General features: G+C 39.4%; 1 protein-coding gene across 18 annotated transcripts in view; it reads right to left on the bottom strand.

Moving 5' to 3' along the window:
• CSGALNACT1 (chondroitin sulfate N-acetylgalactosaminyltransferase 1) overlaps nucleotides 1–19500 on the bottom strand; it is a 341791-nt gene that overhangs the window by 164403 nt on the left and 157888 nt on the right. For 16 of the 18 annotated variants that reach the window (XM_078445488.1, XM_060653383.3, XM_060653386.3 and 13 more), the window contains one exon: nucleotides 18945–19038. The gene's annotated coding sequence lies outside the window, so the exon portion shown is untranslated. Of the gene's footprint in view, nucleotides 1–18944; nucleotides 19039–19362; nucleotides 19392–19500 lie in introns of those variants that run through there. The other 2 variants (XM_060653388.3, XM_078445493.2) reach the window with 2 other exon arrangements.

Here is a 19500-nt window from a genome sequence, read left to right as displayed (position 1 = left end):
TTTGGTCTCTGAACTTTGAGAATACGCTTTTAAAAGGTATTCACCAAGATCTCATGTATATTTTCTACTTTTTCTTAAATCCTAAAGCTATTTTCCTTCTCAAATTTCTATTGGTATAACAGACATAACACTATATTAGTTTCTGGTGTACAATATAATGATTTGATACTTATACATATTGTGAAATGATCACAATAGGTCTAGTTAACATCTGTCACTATACATAGTTACAGTTTTTTTCCTGTGGTGAAAACTTTTAATACCTACTCTCTTAGTGACTTTCAAATATGCAATACAGTATTATTAATTATAGTCACCATTCTGTACTCTATATGCCTGTGACTTGTTTTATAAGTGAAAATTCGTACCTTTTGACTCCTTTTGCCCATTTCATTCTCCCCCTAACCCCTACTTCTGACAACCACCAGAATTTTTTTTACCTAAAAACAGTTATAAAATTTGGATATTCTCTTTTCTTGAAGTAAAACTTTGTTTTGAATAAACAATATTTTCATACATATTGCCTGAATACATATTGCATTCATGAGAACACTTGTATTGTAAAATAACTAAAATGGAATGGCAATATCACACTAAGTCTCTCCCACTGAAAGCAACTACAAAAGCTGAACTAAAAATGAAGAAGCAGGGGTAGGGAGAGGAAAAGAAGAAGGAGAAGGAGGGGGAGGAGAAGAAGCAGGAAAAGGAGGAAGAGGAGGAGGAGGAGGAGAAGGAGGAGGAGGAGGAGGAGGGGGAAGGGGGAGGGGGAGAAGAGGTGAGCAGACAGCTGCAGCCCACAGGTGGGAGCAGTCTCCCTGGGTCAAAGAGACACAACCTGGAGTTCAGACCACCACTACAGCCAGGACTTGAGCAGCCAAGATCCCAGAGAAAAGGGACCCTCAAGAACGTGAACCAAAAATACGCTACTCAGCCTTTGCATTCAAGGCACTTGAGAAATCCAAAAACACAAGTTGAAAAAGGAGAAGACAAGCACAAAGCTGAAAGCTGAAAAGCTAAGAAGTTTTTGTCAATCCCACTCTGCTTGGAACTAGTTTAGGGTCTAACATGGACAAGGAACCCTGGCTTTCAGGTAAGACCCTCAATGGGCTTTGCCTTAGGAGTCAGGTAAACAGAAACAGAGCAGCCTGAAACTCCACCCCAATCATCATAATTGTTGACTGCATCTAGATGAACAGCTTTATTCTACTGTCCACCAGAAAAAAAAAATCTCCTCTGGAGGAAGAGCACAGCATCCAGAAACACCACCATTTTTCATATACAATGTCAGGTACTTAATAAAAAATTACAAAGCATGACATGAAACAAGAATGGATGACCAAAAACTAAGAAAAACTGGATACCATATTGACCCACAGGTGATCTAGATATTACAATGATCAAAAAGGAATTTTAATATAATTACAATTACTATGTTGAATAAAGTAGATGAAAGATAGTTTTATCTGATATCTAGAATCTATATATAATCTACATAATAATAATTGAAATTAATAATTCAATACATGGGTTTAACAGCAAATTAGACACAGTACAAGAGGGGTTTTCTAAAGTGAAAGAGAGGCCCCCTGCCTGGTTCAGTTAGGCGTCCGACTCTTGGTTTTGGCTCAGATCAGGATCTCATGGTTTCGTAAGTTCAAGACCTGCACTGGGTTCCCCACTGACAGTGCAGAGACTGCTTGGGATTCTCTCCCTCTCTCTTGTTCTGCCCCTCCCTCATTCACACTGTCCCTGTATCTCTCAAAATAAATAAATAAACTTAAAAAAATAAATACATGAAATGAAATGAAAGGAAAGGAAAGGAAAGGAAAGGAAAGGAAAGGAAAGGAAAGGAAAAGAGATGTCAGTAGAATATATCCAAACAGAAGCAGAGAGGGAAAAACAGACCTGAAAACGCAGAAAAGAGCTTAAGTGGCAAAGGAAGCACAGATCAAAGTGCGAACATAACGTGTGACTGGAGCCCCAAAAGGAGAAAAGAAGAGGCAACAGCAGCCACAAAGACGGTCGCCAGGAGTCTGCCAAAACTGATTCAAGGTCTTGAGCCACACAGCCAGCAAGCTGAGTGAACCACAGTTAGGGGAGATATAAAGCAAACATGACAAAGCCCATCGTAGTAAACCTGCTGAGGACCAAGTATAAGAAGAAAGTCATAGAAGCATCCAGGCCTGGGGTGGGATGGGGGGGGGGGGGGAGGCGTCTAAGGGCAGATATAATAGCATGCAGAGGCCTGCCTCAGAGCTTCAATATCATCCTATGGAAGTCTGATAGCCTCTCTCGCCCATTTTGCTATCAGGTGAAACTAAGGACAAAAGTTCAGAGAACAGCTCCTTGCAGTCCCAAAGTTAGATTCTTTTTTATTAACTTGAGGCAGAATTCTGCAAGAAATCAATGGTGGCATAGAAATTCTTTTGTATCTTTTTTGTTTCCAGATTTAAAAACCTGTCAGTATATAAAGAGAAAAGATCTTTACTGAAGTCTGATGCTTCTCTAACTGATAAAATAAATATAGAAAATACACCAGCCACTGAGTATCAACAGTATGCTAATATACACTCATAATTTCACTTTCAGGAACCCAAGGCCTATAAAGCCGAGAATAAAAATGAGTTATTGTCATGGTGTGGTGAAACTGATCTCTAAACAGACAGAACACTGCTATGGTACATATTCAAGAATGGTGAGCTCGCCATCATTTCAAAGGATTCAGAACTTTATTCTGATTTTTCCAATAACTAAGAAAATTATTTGTCTCAGTTTTTAATAGGAAAAAAAATCAGATGCAAAAGCCTCAAAATAACATTGTGATAATTATCTACCAGCCCGGCACGGTTTGAGCTATTTGTCTTACCCAAATGAATCCTGAAAATGCTGGGACAGAAAATCAGGCTCAAAAATATAAGTGTCCAGTCACCTGTCCCTCCCTCAAGAAGGCCATGGCTGTAACCAGGCATTACAGCTGACTATACGTCCCCATTTATTGGGATTTTGCATACTGTCCTGGTGAATGATAGCATAATAGAAGAACATGATTAAAGTTTTCACAGATGATTTAGAGTAACCAAAAGAAGAAATGGTGGGGAAAAAAATCAATACTTTTATTGAAAGACTGACTCTTAGACCTTTCAAAACCTGTAATGCACATCAGCAACACTATAATGTGCACATTGAAGAAAACAGCCTCTTTTTCTTAATTCCCCTCAAAGTCTTGACATTTTCATTTAAAGAGCCTGAGAGTATTTACTAAAACCAACCTTTTCTCTAGTTCTTGTGTGAAAGAAATCATCTGTCTTTAGGAGTGATACACAAAACCAAGACCTGGCCAGTTGAGTAATTCATTCCCCTGGTTCAGGGATGGACATGTGACCCAATCAAAGCTGATGAAAGTCGGTCTTGGAATTTGCTGGAAAGATTGAGAGAGAAGGAAAAGAGAACCCTCTTGCACTGTTGGTGGGATTATAAATTGGTACAGCATTCTGGAAACCAGTATGGAGGTTCCTCAAAAAAAAACAAACAAAAAAAAAAAAACAACACAGAAATACCATATAACCCAGTAATTCCACTTTTGGGAAAATTAAAAAGAAAATTAAAACATTAACTCAAAAAGACATAGGCACCCCCATGTTTATTGCAGCATTATCTATAACAGCCAAGATACAGAAGCAATTTGAGTGTCCATCAACAGATGACTGCATAAAGAAAATGTGATGTTTATGTAGATATATAATGGAGTATTCTCATCCTTAAAAAAGAATGAGATCATGGGGCGCCTGAGTGAGCATCTGACTTCGGCTCAGGTCATGATCTCACGGTTCGTGGGTTTGAGCCCCGCATTGGGCTCTGTGCTGACAGCTCAGAACCTGGAGCCTGCTTCAGATGCTGTGTCTCCCTCTCTCTCTGACCCTCCCCCGTTCATTCTCTGTTTCTCTCTGTCTCAAAAATAAATAAACGTTAAAAAAAATCCTAAAAAAAAAAAATAGAAGAATGAGATCTTGCCATTCACAACATTGATGGACCTGCAGAGTATTATGCTAAGTGAAATAAGTCAACAAAGACAAATTCCACTGGATTTCACTTATATGTAGAATCTAAAAACAAATGAACAAAAAAAATAAACAACAACAAAGCAGAAATAGACTTATAAATTCAGAGAATAAATTGGTGATTTACAAAGGGGAGTAAAGGGACAGGTAAAATAGGGGAAGGGGATGCAGAGGTACAAACTTCCAGTTATAAAATAAGTAAGTCACAAGGATGAAAAAGTACAGCACAGGGAATATAGTCAATAATATTGTAATAACTTTGTATGGCCACACAGAGTAACTACACTTATCATGGTAAGCATTTCATTATGCATATCATTGTCAAATCACTATGTTGTACATCTGAAACTTATTATGTGAACTATATTTCAATTAAAAATTATATACAGGAGTGCCTAGGTGGTTCAGTCAGTTAAACACCCAACTCTTGATCTTGGCTCAGGTCACGATTTCATGGTTCATGGGATCCAGCCCTGCATGATGCTCTGTGGTGATAGCATGGAGCCTGCTTGGGATTCTCTCTCCCTCTTTCTCTTTGCCCTTCCCCCACATGCTCGCTCTCTCTCTCTCTCTCTCAAAATAAATAAACTTTAAAAAATTATATATGTATATAGATAGATATAGATATAGATATCAAATTATTATTATAATGACCAAACACTAGATACAATGAGACAGAAAAAAAGGGATGGAGAATCATGCTCACTCTTCAGCTAGGCTTAAATCCAGAGATACTATAGCCTTTCCTCACTACCTAAAAATGAAGGCAACACAAAGAACAGAGCCAAAAGATCTAATTCTAATTCCTGGATCAAGGAATCCCAGAAGCCAGCTGCCCCTGTACCCTTTTTTGCTTGAGCCGGTATGAACTGAGTTCCTATCTTTTGTAGTAGGAAGAGTCCAAACTACTAAGTTCACTCTAGAGAAGGGCAGCCATTCTAACAGTTACTGCTGTTGAGATGCCTCAAAAGATTTCTCAGCTGGAAGTCCTAGTGATCAGGGTAGACCAATATAGCCAGATTAGACCATGGCCAGAAGACATGGACAACAACACACATACTTCGGAGAAAAAATTCTGAGCTACACTGAACCCAATGCAAAACCATGAAGTATATACAGTATCACACCAGCCTCTGACATTAAAATAAAAGTAAGATGATTTGATTTCAGTCTAAGTGACCTTTTCCCAAAACTAGTCAAGCTACCAAATGCCTCAGTCCTTTCTGATAATAATAAGCAAGTGTGATTCAGAACAACATAATAGCAGAGAACTGCATTCAGCTTTCACTAAAGTTATCAATCACTATACATCCAATTACTTTGATTATAGGGCTTGCTTGGGATGATGTTCACTTGCAGGCATTCGGTTTCAGCTTATTTCAACTCTCCAGTCACCTTCCTGCTACCTTGTACTACACAAGCCACACACCCTCCACATTCGGTTTGAAACTGCCAACAAAGAACCAATGATTGCTCTGCGGTAACTAAGCGACTGAAATAAAATTTCAAAGCCTTCCAAATTCTGTTGGCCACCTGCTCTTACTCTGGATTTGAGAGAACTCAAACCAACGAGGCCCAACACTGACAATTGTCACTCTCTGCGGCCCACAGCTTTTGGGGTATGTTTATATTGCTTAGTTATGATTAAATGACCCATAAGAAACACAAACTGGGCCAAGCCTAATAGTCTGCTACATTAATAGGTCTGGCTAAAGTGTTTCTTAAAAACTTTCCAGTGAGGGGCAATACTATCTCTGGTAACAAAATAAGAAGCCCTGTGTGCCATCCACCAGCTTTATGACTTTTGAAAAGATCACTCACCACAGTACTTTTTTTCATCTGTGGAACGTGAGAGTCAAATTAAATGATCACCATCCAAAGCTAACATTTGAGAAATGTGTGATCTCTAAACCTGGAAGCTTATGGTCATGTGTCTCCTGGGCAATGGTATTGGGTATTCTGTAATTAAGTTATGAAGACAGTTAATATTATTTGTGCTGGATTTTTGTAAGTCTATGGTGATTTTCACATTAGAATTTCAAGCTGAGCTGAAATAAAGCTTTTTGACAAAGTAAGGCTTAGCTTGGATTTTGAATTAAGAAAAAGTTTAGACTAACAGTTAACCTTGGATTAATATTTATTTTACTAATGTTAGCTATATATCCCATGGTGATATTCTATTTCCTCCAGGAAATTTATGCCATTATAAAATTCTAGCTAATGCCACTAAATTTTGGACATAAAACACACTGCCAGTGAACACTATTAACTGCTTATTCAAAACCAACTATTTATAAAATCAAAAGAAGTATAACCTAACTACACTCAGAGAAAAATGAATGAATCTTCTGCTACCATATTCCTTTCTGTCACAGTGTGTCCCAGAATGACTGGTGACATGCTCAGTTCCATGGCTGTGGCAATACATAGCTAGGAATAAAGCGTTCTAAGTCATCTCTGTTTTCTTTTTTAAGAGCTTGTTATCAAGTTCAATGCAAAGAAGATATTCAGAAGCAAGTGGGATATAGCCAGATTAGACCATGGCTAATCTTCTGGTCAGATTAGACCAGAAGATATTCAGAAGCAAGTGCCAGAAGCAAGTGGCACCATGGCCAATGGACAGTGGGCTGGGGCTGGGGGGGCATCAAAGTGGACTTTGGAATCAATAGATCTGGATTCTAGCCCCCCACATTCCCTAGCTGTGTACCCTCAGACAACTTATTTAATCTCTCTGAGCCTCTGTGTCTCAACTTTATTTAAAGAATTAATAAGAAGTACTTTCAAAGGCTGTTGGAAGGAATGATGAGGGAATTATATATGTAAAATAGACTACATAGTGCTTGGAATACTGCAGAACCTGGTGTGCGTTTCTTCTGGCCTATCCTTCAGGGAATCACTCCAGACCACTACAAAGAGAGAACACACACTGGTAAGAGCTCTAAGTTAGCAGGAAGAGGGCTGCTTTCCATGTGAGTTTACACTCTCCAGTAACTACTGACATAATTTCTGTGGCAAGGCTAAGGACCACATGTGACTGAAGAAGGTAAAGCACAAAGGGACCTCATGAAAGCACCTCATGTACCATGTGAGAAGCTTGATTATCCTTCTTCTGATTAAACATGCAGTTATGGGGCTTTTCCCAAACCACCTTCAGAGTAGGTAGATCCAGTAGATTCTGACTTGGTACCAGCACCCTATGTTCTCACCTGGGCCCTTTCGTTCTCTTTAGTGGAAAAATCCACCAAAGAAGCCTGTGGCTACACAATACCACTTCACTATCCCTGTATTAATTCCCTGACTGGTTACCATAAAAACCCACTAGTCTTACTAAGCTATTTCCTGCCTTGCTTCTGGTGGTATCACAGGGAGGAACGGAGATTCTAGAGAATGCTAGGCCATGAGATGTAAGATGAGAAGATCCGTAACAAAGAACCTCTCTCCAAGAGAACATAAGATCAACCTCTACATTACCAAATTATCAGCTTATCGACAAAGCAGAGCTCCAGTCTGAACAGCACCTTGCTTGAGGAGCTCAGGAACAGACCCTCAATGGTCCTGTTCTTTACCACTTCCCAACCCCCCCTCCCCAGTGGCCTCCAGGAGCAAAGCAGCACCAGCGCCCAGACACAGGACAGCAGGGAGAGGCCCAGAGGCTGAGAAACTCCGAGCCACAGCAGCACATCGGTTTTCTTTCAACATGAAAATCAATTCCCTTTAGGAAACATGCCCAACATCAAAAAGTCTTGTGGAGACACCTACTGCAGCTTTAGTGAAAAGAATTGGAACTTAGAAAGTTCTTCCAAGTAGAGAGACTCTCAACCTCTAGAAAATCCAAGACCACCTGCAGAGCTTCTCAGAAATGCAGATAACTGGCAGCAGCCCTGACACACAGAATCAGAAACTCCAGTGATGGGCTGGGGCATCTGTATTTCTTTTCAGCCCCAGATCGAAGACTGGGAAATGCTGGCTTAGTTTGTGACAGCTAGTGAGATGCAAATCTAACTTGGAATCAGGTTTTCATCCATGGGCAGTGCCTCTCAAAGGCTGGTTAGTGGGATACTATTCTTAAAAAGGTTAAGAAATGTCATGCTGGAAAAGGGTTCTGTGGAAAAGAAAGCCAGGAATCAGGAAGTCATATTAAACATTACTTTACTTTAGAACTCCCAGAATCTTTAATAGGCCACAGTGCATTGTACCCTACGAGAAAGGAGTACATTTTCCAAGCTTATCTGGTCACCAAAAACTTTCCTTTTGAAAAGCATCCCACAGCACTAGTAATCTGGGTAACTAACACTTTGGGAAGTGCTGGTCTAATGTAATTGTCCTCCATTAACTGTCTCTAGAGGTTTCCTAAAATGACAGTCTGACAAAAATATTCCTTTCAAAAGTTGTTTGTGTTCTTGCCCTCAGGGCTGGAGTATAAGGAAGAGTAACCATTGAAAACTGTCTCTGCCCAGAGATTAGTTTAGAACCAGGTGATGAAGTTCCTATTTCCCTTCTTTTCTCCACCTAGGATGCTACTCTGAACACTTCCAACTTTTATCCCTGTGTTTTGATACCTGTCAGTCAAGTATTTGCCCCTAATAAAATTAACATTCTTAGATTTTTTTACAGTCAAGATGTCTGGCTCATGCCGAGGCTCCCTTCTGATCTTTATATTATGGTCAGCCTCAATTGGATAGACTGATGAATTTAAGGCCTGAAACGGAAATGTAGGAACTGTCACTGATTTTATATAAAATACTTATTATATTCTGTAGTAGGGTGAATTATTCAGAAGAGCCCACATTCCTAAGTTCCTAATTAAAAAAAAAAAAAATTCAGACAATATGATAATATATCTTTAGCCTTAGGCTGTGTTCACTATGCATATCAGTCATTCTTCCCTCCCTATTTGAACTCTCCAGAAACGGAGACGGCAGTGGCCACACCAAGTGGGGAGTGGACCATCTGGCAGTCCTGGCCCTTTTATCAGGACCCAGCAGCTGTGGCCGCCCCTGTGACTGCTCAAAGAGGTGGCCCAGGGAGCGGATCTTTTTTTCCAGATACCTGCTCTTTGATAAAGAAACTTTCTTGTCTTCTGCCCTATTTGGAGATTCACCAAGGTGTTTAGGTCCAAGGTTTAACTTTCTCAGTTCAGGGTGCCATTCATGTCTCATTAATTTTTCTAACACCCCTTGACTTAAAAGAAATGGCTAACAGGTTTTTTTTTTTTCATTAATCAGTTAGGTCCACTAGTTTATGAGTATTTACATCCTAATAACTTAGTAACTGTTTAAGAATATGATACATTGAAAGAAAAATAACAGTTTTATAGCATTCTTAACCACATTACTTAACAATGGGAGGTGTGCATCTCTTGGGCACTGCACTGTTTTGCAAACTGGGGATCAGATTAGGCACCACCACCCCATTTTGTGTAGCAATTGCTTCTTATCAGAGAAGCAATCTTATCAATTCTTATCAATTCTTATCAATTCAGCAAACTGCTGAAAATGCAGTTTCCCAAAGATGTGATATCACCAAAAGGAGCGTAGCTCAATCTAATGTTGAAAGTATGAACTACCTTGAGCTAGCAGTTTGCATGATGGCCAAGAGATGTCTAGCACCCTTGAAAATGTAAAAAATTCCAAAGCACAACTGTGGATTCCCTTTGGTGCCCTGGAGTACCTTGATACACAGTTTGGGAAACAATGTAAAGGTAAAAGATTCTTTGTAAGATGTTTCATAATCCTTCTCTAGCATTTGGCCAACCAAATATATGCCATAAGGGCAAGGTAAGGGCCCAATAACCATAAGGAGAAAGATTATAATTTCACCAGACACAGAAAGTAGGCAGAGATGCCATTTCAACCTAATTGGCAAAAGATGAAAATTCCTTCTTTCATTTATGATACTTCTCAGCTCGAGAGGCCTGATTTTTACCTCTTGGACAGTATTACACTACACCAGCTTACCAGTGAATAAAAGAAGAGCTATTTAACTACACTGTTTATTTGATAAGATTTCCTTACGTAACCTTTTTGGTTTGGTTCACATACTATTCTCTCCACAAGCTGCTTATTTTCTATGGATTAATGATTTGCTTGTAAAGTATTTTGGCATTATTCACTTTGGGCTTTGGATGCCATAAATCTCCTCAAAATCAGGGTTGTAATAATGTTTGTATCTTTGCATAACAAGATAACAATAGCTACACAAATTAACTAGATTCTAGTAGAAATTAACTCTAATTGACATAATTTTATGTATTTGAGCTTCAACTCTAAAAAGACTTTCCTGATAAAAATCAGGGGATATTTTGAAAATCTACTTAGCTTTAGAATGAGAACTAGAAGCTCCCTGTTCTACGCAGTCTGAGGACTTCAGAGTAGAGGATCTTGGCAGACAGCTTTCCCCTCAAAGGCACGTCCACTGCCTTAAACCAGCCTATTCCAAATGAACAGAAATCAGGGATCACTTCTCCCTAGACAATCCTGAAAAGAATGCAATGTCATGGGGTCCTGAAAAGACTGCTGGTACTGCTCCCATCTCAGCTCTCATAAGCTCTGTGGCCTGGGCTAGGCTTGTCTGTGACATGAAAGTTACTTAGCATTCCTGGGCCCACCTCAGTCACTGTGTCAACCAAAATGCCTTCTCAAACATTCCAAACACCCATCAACTACCATTCTTGAATAAGATTTAAATCCAGTCCTTGTTTAACAGGTGAGGAAATTGAGACTCAGAGATGTAAAGAAATCATTCAAGGTCATATGGTCAAGTACAACTACAATTTAGGACCCCTGCCCACCTGCCCAGAATTCATGCCAGTAAATATTGGAACCTTGGAATAAAATGGAAATGTCAAAAACCAGTTATCTTGCTAAATGTTCAGACTCCTAGATCCAGAGGAAAAACTTCATGAGGGCAGGGGTTCTTATCTCTTGTTCACTTCTGTATTTCCAACTCCTAGAATCCTGCCTAGTGCATAGAAGACACTTAGCAAATTTTCTGAGTGCACTGGCATACTATAAGAAATGGCAATGTGTATGGGTAGTATTTGTACTTAGGTAATATTCTGGAAGGACATGAGTTACTGGATTTTTTTTAAGTTTGCTTAGATGAACCTTATTTTCACATTACTCAGGATCAAATAATAATCTATAGAAATAATAATAATGTCTGTGATAAGTTCTCACTGACTACTATATATTGAAGATAGTATTATATTAATATCTTTGTTATCACCAGCTGAGTACCCTGCCTATGGCTTTTTGTTGTTGCGTATTTGAAATGCTAGTCACATATGAAGTACGAGTATGAAACAAATCATAGCTGGAAGTCTACTGCTTGTGTTGAGAGTTTAAAATTTTGCCTCTCGAGAGGGACGACACAGAGAAGAAAGCCATGCCCCTTGATAATGGTGGCATTATCTGATCCAAGTTTGGACAGGACTTCCCTTCTAAGGATCTCTCTTTCAATGTAGAGGTATTCATGCCCTTGCCACTGGCTCCTAGAACAATAGAATAGAGGGGTTCTGCAGCATCATCTATTTGGAAGGAGGCACATACCAGTTTGCAATACTGCTGAGAATGTGAATTCATCTGGCAACTTTATTACAAGAAATTCAGTGATGTGTGCACAGTCTCATTTTCATCCACAACTTGGTAGTTATTTACTACTTATGTTTGTTTATAATGGGTCCAAGTTAGAAAAGTGTTGACTTGTTTAGGGTAGCAACCTAGTTGGGGAGAGGCAGGAAACAGGATCCTCACCACCTGGCTCTAACTTAATCAGCTCAACTGGGGACAAGGAGTAGAGGGCCCTGGTGGGGTATGCAGTAGGAATGGCAAGGAGTCTGCGGCACAGAAGAATAGTGTGAGCCAGGGGAACAAAGCTGGAAATAACCAGCTTTGGTTTGGAAATAACCAGCTGGAAATAAATGGATGAAAGTTCGCCATCTAGACCAGAAGAAACTACACAGAGGTACAGACTAAGAGGAGAGAGTACAGAATGCAAAGGAACATTAATATATAGGCGACGGGAAGGAGATTAGGAAGGAACAACCAGAAAAGAGGGAGAAAACTGTAAGCACGTATTGTTAACGTTATATAAACCAAGAGAAGCAAGAGTTTCAAGGACAGCGGCCAAAGAGTCAAAGGATGGAGAGAGGTCAGGTCACAGTGATATCCATAATCTGGCTTTCCATGTACTAAAAATAATAGTTAAGATGTCATGTATCAAATTACAGTGAAACGAACAATAGCACTGAGACCAAAACCCACAACAACGACTTCAGGGGAAGATGATATAACACAAGAACAACACACCTGACCCTCATGCGGCCAGCTAATCCATGCCCAAGTACAGCTTCTGTTCCAACTTTAGGTCAGAATTCAAATTAGGACAATTTTCCAAGACTATAGGTAAGTATTATATTTCACTTGCCTGCAAAAAAATATCCTAAAAGTCAAATGTTGTAAATCATATGATGGCATTTAATTTAATTTTAATTTAATCCTTTTTTCCCCTTCTATCAAGACTGTTCCTTGGCATATATCCCACAGGCTCAGGATTAGGTGGCTATTCACATTTTCTATAAACTTAGAAAACACATTTAGGGGCACCTGGGTGGCTCAGTCAGTTAAGCGTCTGACCCTTGATTTCCGCTCAAGTCACGATCTCACAGTTGGTGAGTTCGAGCCCCGAGTCACAGGATTCTCTTCCTCTCCTCTCTCTGCCCCTCCCCTGCTTGCTCTTTATCTCTCCATCTCTCTCCCGCAAAATGAATAAATAAACTTTAAAAAGAAAAACACATTTAATGATACAATCAGCCCTGGCTGCAAGCTTTTCTTATATTTGAGATTTTGATTCTTCTATTAATACTGAGACATTCTTCCAATATATGTCTTTCCTGTTTCTTGCAATCAAGAATCCTAAATAATATCCAATATTTTAATTTGTCAAGAAATAGAATTTTAAATATTAATTATCATTACATTCTAAAAGAATAGATATTTTAAATATTAATACATAAGAAAAAAGACCAGAGCCTCAAACTAAAGATTATTCTCTTAGAGTATTAGCTCTTTGAAAACATCACCTGACTCTTTCTCATTTTTCCTGCAGAGGACTGACACCTTCACCAGACACTGGATTCCAATCCAAAAATTGACACTTCATAACCACAAAGTGTATTTAAAGTCTAACTTGCAGTAAGTCTCTTATGTTTGCTGAGCTGAAAATATGCAAGTCTTTATTAAAAGGTTTAAGTGTAAATATTAATACTTCTAATTACCACATATTTTTAAAGAGCTTTAGAAAAAAATTTAAAGTATCAACTTGGATTAGATGGTTTCCTAATAGTAGAGATGAATTTAGTGTTTTCTGGTGGCTCTGATCATAGAATCATGTCAGTAATGTTAAAAAATCTTTGGGGCGCTCAGTCAGGCGACTGAATCTTGACTTCAGCCCAGGTCATAAACTTACAGTCATGGCATCAAGCCCTGCATCAGGCTCCATAGTGAGCGTGGAGCCTGTTTGGAATTCTCTCACTCCTTCTCTCTCTACCCTTCTCCCTGTTCGTGTTCTCACACTCTTTCTCAAAATAAATAAATAAGCACTTAAAAAAACTAAGTAACAATCGAGCTAAACGTTTCCAGAAGGTTATAATTCTTTCTTTTGCCCACCTTCACCTCTAATTTTCATCCCCCCCTTTCCCTCAAACCTTTACACATAGCCCCATCAGATCCTTGCCATCCCATCTCAACAAACATGTTCACAGGCTGACGAGATTCAAGTTTCATTTTATATTCTTCAGGAAAGATATTACACACTGGGTCAGAACCTTCAAGTAAAAGAACTGCTTCCTAGGTGTCAGCTGAACATTTTGAAATTGTGCTCTTTCAAGCACCAGAGTGTTATTTACAGTTTTAGAGTCATGATTTTCCACATAAAAGGTCCATTAGTGTGATGGAAAAAAAAAAATGACTGAAGTAGCTGGCTCCTTATGAGCAATCAAATCAAAGCCTGGAGTCTGTCATGCCCTCTGCTCATGACAGAACAAATATTTCTTCCCTTAATCATAAAAGTAATTTTTTAAATGTCATACAAGTTTTTCTGGATGAGCAATAAGATCCTATTCTCTTTACTGAAGAAAAACAGGTGAGGAAGTGGATAATTTTGAATCAGATTTTAACTGCAAATATAGGCAAAAATAAGAAAAGGAATAACAAGGTCTAAAAGTAAATCCCAAAGGTCTTATCAATGTAAATCCAGTTTGTTTTTATTACAGAATACATTTTTAAATAAAAGGTGATTTAAAGATCTGCCCAAATGAAAAATAAAGCTTAAGGAAGGAAAAGTCCCCAAAGAAATTCCTTTCAATTTTGTTTTTACTTTTAAATGATTAATTATCTTTTTTAAAAGCAAGGTCTTTGACTTTTTGTTATTTTTAATTTTGGTAAAATACGTATAATATTTACAATCCCAATGATATTTAAGTACACAGTTCAGGAGTATTTAATACATTCACATTGTTGTTCAACCAATCCCCAACAGTCTTCATCTTGCAAAATCGAAACTCTGTACCAATTAGACAACACTATGTTCTCCCCTCACCCCGCCCCGGCAACAACCATTCCTCTTCTTGTCTTTATGAATTTAAAGGCTCCAGATACCTCTTATAAGTTGAGTCATATAATATTTTGTCTTTTATTTTTTCTGTTACTGGCTTATTTCACTTCACATCATGTCCTCACGGTTCACCCGTGTTGCAGCATGTGTCCAAACTTTTTTCCTTTTTAAGGCTGAATGCTATTCCATTGTGTGTGTATATTCCACATCTTATTTATCCACCTATCTGTGAATGGGTACATGGGTTGCATCCAACCTCTCTGACTTACATTTTAAACAATTTAACTAAGTAGGCACTGGTGCTGGAGTGAGAACACCTGGCTCCAAATCCCTCACCATCTAATCTCCATGGTAGCATAGAAAATACAAACGTTAAAATGAAAGAAGGTGGTAAAGGAAAGATACCATGAAGCACTCAGCAAATTAAAATCCTGATGTTAGTAGGTTCTGATGAGGGTTTTTGATACCAGAAATTCATCCAAACATTTGTTGGGGAATATGAGTAAGAACAAACATATGCTAAACACTAAAAATGCAGAGCCCTGCCTCCTGTGAGGACCATGAGGGCCACGGGACAGACATCTAAGTGGTAAGCAGTTGTAAACAGTGGGAAAAAGAAGATGATAGAGAGGCACAGTGGCCCAACCACTCCCTCTCCAGAGCTGAGTCGTACAGAAGGAAGGGAGTCAGATGGGCACAGAGGAAGAAGGCTCTGCAGATAGGAGACGGCAGAACCAGGCAGGGATTGTGAGAGGCTGAAGCACAGGCTTGGAAGAGAGAAACTAACTCAAAGAAAAGGGAATCTCAATAAGCAGAGCCCAAAAGAGAATAGAAAAGACAAAAAAACAAGGTCTAATTAAGTGTCAATCAATAGAAAGAAATGAAAACCCACTAGAAGGCATGCATCACTGGATACCCATTCTGGTGCCAATGTGAATCTCCTGGCCCTTGCTTGCCTGGAGAAGCTTCGTCTGCTGAAAACAAATTGTGGCTCAGGAGTATAAATTAAAATTGTAGCAGCAAAAACTGACACTCATTAAAAGCTTACTGACTTTGTGTCACACTTCATTCCATTAAATGGAAATATTTTAAAAGTTGAAAAGATTTCCAAAAATTCACAAAATACAAACTTCTCTGCTTAATTCTCTGGTTTTTCAAATATGAGCAATGTTCCAAATTACTATATTATATTTCATACTAGTATTTACTTATAATACCTACTTCATTCCCAATAAAGACTGAATTAGCTACCATTTTATGTTACCTGGTAATCACATTTCATGGGTTCCCAGAACTGCAAAAGACCTACAACATTATTTGTCTACACAAAGAGAGTTTCTATTCCCCAGACACTCCCCAAGGAACTAACTGACCACCAAATGAGAACAGAAAGGCCTGTGCTCTGCTCAGAGAGGAGTCCAAGAGACCCTGGTACAAACAGTAGCGATAACGCAATGACATACGCCAGTGCAGAAGCACAGGCAAGGGGCTAGGGAGCCAGAGGAGCTACCCTCAAGACAAGGACATCCCTTTGTTCACTTTTCCATTCACTCACTCATCCTCCCACTCCCTTCTTCAGGGCCTCATAGGAGCTTTCTGTGAGTGCTGGTGATGCCTGTACAGGAATGCTCACTGTAGGAATTGCTGCTGAAGGGTAAGACGTTCCTGGGGTGGGTGGCAAGGTCAAAAGTATTGCAGGCAGAGGGGTGCCTGGCTGGCTCAGTCCATTGAATGTCCAACTCTTGGGTTCAGCTCAGGTCATGATCTTGCAGTTCATGGGTTCAAGCCCTACATCGGGCTCCATGCTGAGAGTGCAGAGCCTGCTTGGGATTCTCTCTCTCTCTCCCTCTCTCTGTCTCTCCTCCACTTGGTCTGTCTCTCTCTAAATAAATAATTTTTTTTAAAAAAAGAAAGTATTGCAGGTAGAAAGAAGAGTATGAAGACCAACACAGCTTCCAGTGCTCACAGTGAGTGGGGGAAGGTCAGGCAGGTGAGGAGCAGAAGATGGAGATGGTAAGCGTGTGACCAGGAGCACTTGGAGACAGCAGCACACCTTTCCCTTGTCAGGAAAAGAGGAATTAGCACGTGTGGCAATGTGGACACACTTCTGGGTAGGGAGAGACAGGAAACAGCAACAGGGCACAGAGTGGGGTGAAAACATGGCGGGCAACAACCGACTGAGAAGGGATGGTGGGGCAACAAGCTCTGTGAAGGATGTGGTTACGACACCAGGACATCCTTACTGCAAATTTTTTATGGCCTAATGCTGTTAAATATCTGAATCAAATAGTCCACTGTCCCTGCTTGGACTCCATGGTCACCAGGCATTGGTGTAGCATGTCTGCAGACCGGAGGGAGAACACAACCCAATCACTCTTTTCCCAAATTACATGTTTGTTTCTTGCAAGTCTGGGGAAGGTCTACTGCTAAAGGACATTCAAGTCTCTGAGTCTATAAAGGCCTCAGTCTGTAAGGAGCAGTTCCTGAAGTCTGGCTTTCAGCCTCAGCTCCTGGACATCAACATCTCTGAGCAGGGATCCACAGCACTGTGACCACCACCAAAACCCAGCTTGGGCTACAGCCTGCCCTCTGGCCACCCAAGCATTCTTCCTGTCTTGCTGCTCTCATAGCTTCATACTACAGCACAAACATCCTATAATTTCACATTTGCCCAAGCAGACCTTAATCAGCTTTTTACTGCTTCTCTATTTTGTAAAGTTTACTTTGGCTCTTTCCTACTACTATCTCAACATTTTAATAATTAAGGTCTACGTGGTGTGATACTGACACTGTTCTCTTCTAACATCATCCAAGTCATCCTCAAAAACATTAATCATCATGGGGCACCTGGATGGCTCAGTCAAGTTAAGTGTCGACTCCTGATTTCTGCTCAAGTCATGATCTCACAGTTTGTGAGATCGAGCCCTGTGTCAGGCTCTGGGCTGAGTGTGGGGCTTGCTTGGGATCCTCTCTCTCCCTCTCTCTTTGCCCCTCCCCCACTTGTGCGCACACACTCACACGCACTCTCACTCTCTCTCTCCCTCATAATACATAAGTAAACTTTTTTTAAAAAACATGAAACATCACAAGACCAAAGATAAGAATAATTTCATATATCCCTCATTGGCCCTGAATCACTTAGGCCTCTGAGCCACTTGGCTTTGTACACAGAAAAAAATTTATGAAGAGTTATTCTTTGATTATTTTTGTATTATTAACTTCTGGCCAAGCTTGTTTTTATTTTTCTATTATTAGTAACTCAGATGCAATCCCTTTTACAATCCACATATTCCATTGTTTTAGTGCAAAGCAGTTCATTAATGTAAAATCATCTCAAATGATTTGACTTCCATTCTTTCATTTCAATCAGTGTTACAAATTCTGAACAAAACCTCCACAGAAATTTGTTAAATCAACAGGAAAGGTGAGTGGAACTTCTTGAACATCTGTATATGCTAAGCACAGCTTACTATTTTTACTTTTATGGCTATTGAGCCATTTCTAAAGAATACTACAAATGGTTTGTATACACTTCAGATTTCAGACTGTTGCATTTCAACATTAATGATGTCCCTAAGGTTCTTGCTTTTTTTAAAGTTTAGTGTTGTCAAATGTAATAAAATATCTTATCGCAGAGACACTCAAAATCACTGGTTGTAAGAGCAGAACTTAAACAACATTCCCAACCTTGACATTTGTCCCCAGACCAAAACCAACCATACAATCCATTAGGGTACTAGTCTCCAAACTTCCCCAAACACCCCGGAGGTGTTATAAGTTAGAGAGCAAGATCATTCTTCAATTTCCTAAACCATTTTGTCTAAATAAATATTCTGTAGCATGGTCAAAATTACAGTGCCCATTTGATTACAGGCTAAATATTTGAGAAAGCTTAATACTCTATCACAACTCCCAAAAGAACAAATGTTCCCATTCAAGTGAATATTTTTTAAGAAGAATTATGTAGTTCTTCTAAGTACATTATTGGCTTAAGTCATTTGCCACTGTGAGAAGAGATAAATTCTAAGGAAGTTGGTAACATTAAATGTAGATTACAGGCTTTACAAAGTGAACAAAAAGATTCAAGGCAGCCAAATAACTGAATTACTTTGAAAAAGTATTCATATCTTAAAATAATCATTTGTTGTTAATCAAACTATTGACAGTAAAATGAAATTTAACACATCTCAAACACCGCCAGAATACTGAATACAACTCAGACCATACCAAAGTTCATTTGTTAAGTAATTTATGACAAAGAGACTCACTTACCTGTAAGTATAAGAAAAGAAGGTTAGGATGAAACTACATCATTCCTCCTCTGGGTAAAAATACCTTGGGTTCTCTTCTTGAAATGGAAAGGAATCTAAAACATAAAAAAATAAAATCAGATAAAATAAAAATAAGTAGTAGCCCTTGTGATTTTCCATGTCTCAGCTGTAGGCGATATTACAAAATGGTAGAAATTTAAATTATTTAGGATGTAAAATACAATGCATTCCAGTATGGCCCCAAAATGCAGGATGGTATTTTCCCCTCCCTATTTTAATGGGTAAAATACAAAATATTTGTTCACACACGCGCGCGCGCGCGCGCACACACACACACACACACACACACACACACGCAAGGTTTAAAATAACGGCGAAAGCTCCGTAGAAGCGTGTGTGAAAGCACAGTAGAGTCACACCGACTTGAGAAGGAACCTTTCTCCAAAACGCAAACCTCGCCAGAAAGAAACGTGCCCGCTGCCCACGCGCTGCTTCTGAACTCGCTCAGCCTGGATGCTCTGCGCGCACTGAAATCACTCAGGCTTCCAGGTTGGGGT

This window comes from Panthera onca, chromosome B1 (assembly GCF_046562875.1).
Source record: "Panthera onca isolate mPanOnc1 chromosome B1, mPanOnc1 haplotype 2, whole genome shotgun sequence".
NCBI lineage: Eukaryota > Metazoa > Chordata > Mammalia > Carnivora > Felidae > Panthera > Panthera onca.
The sequence above is the reverse complement of the archived record's forward strand: the minus strand, read 5'-3'. Positions and strand labels throughout refer to the sequence as shown.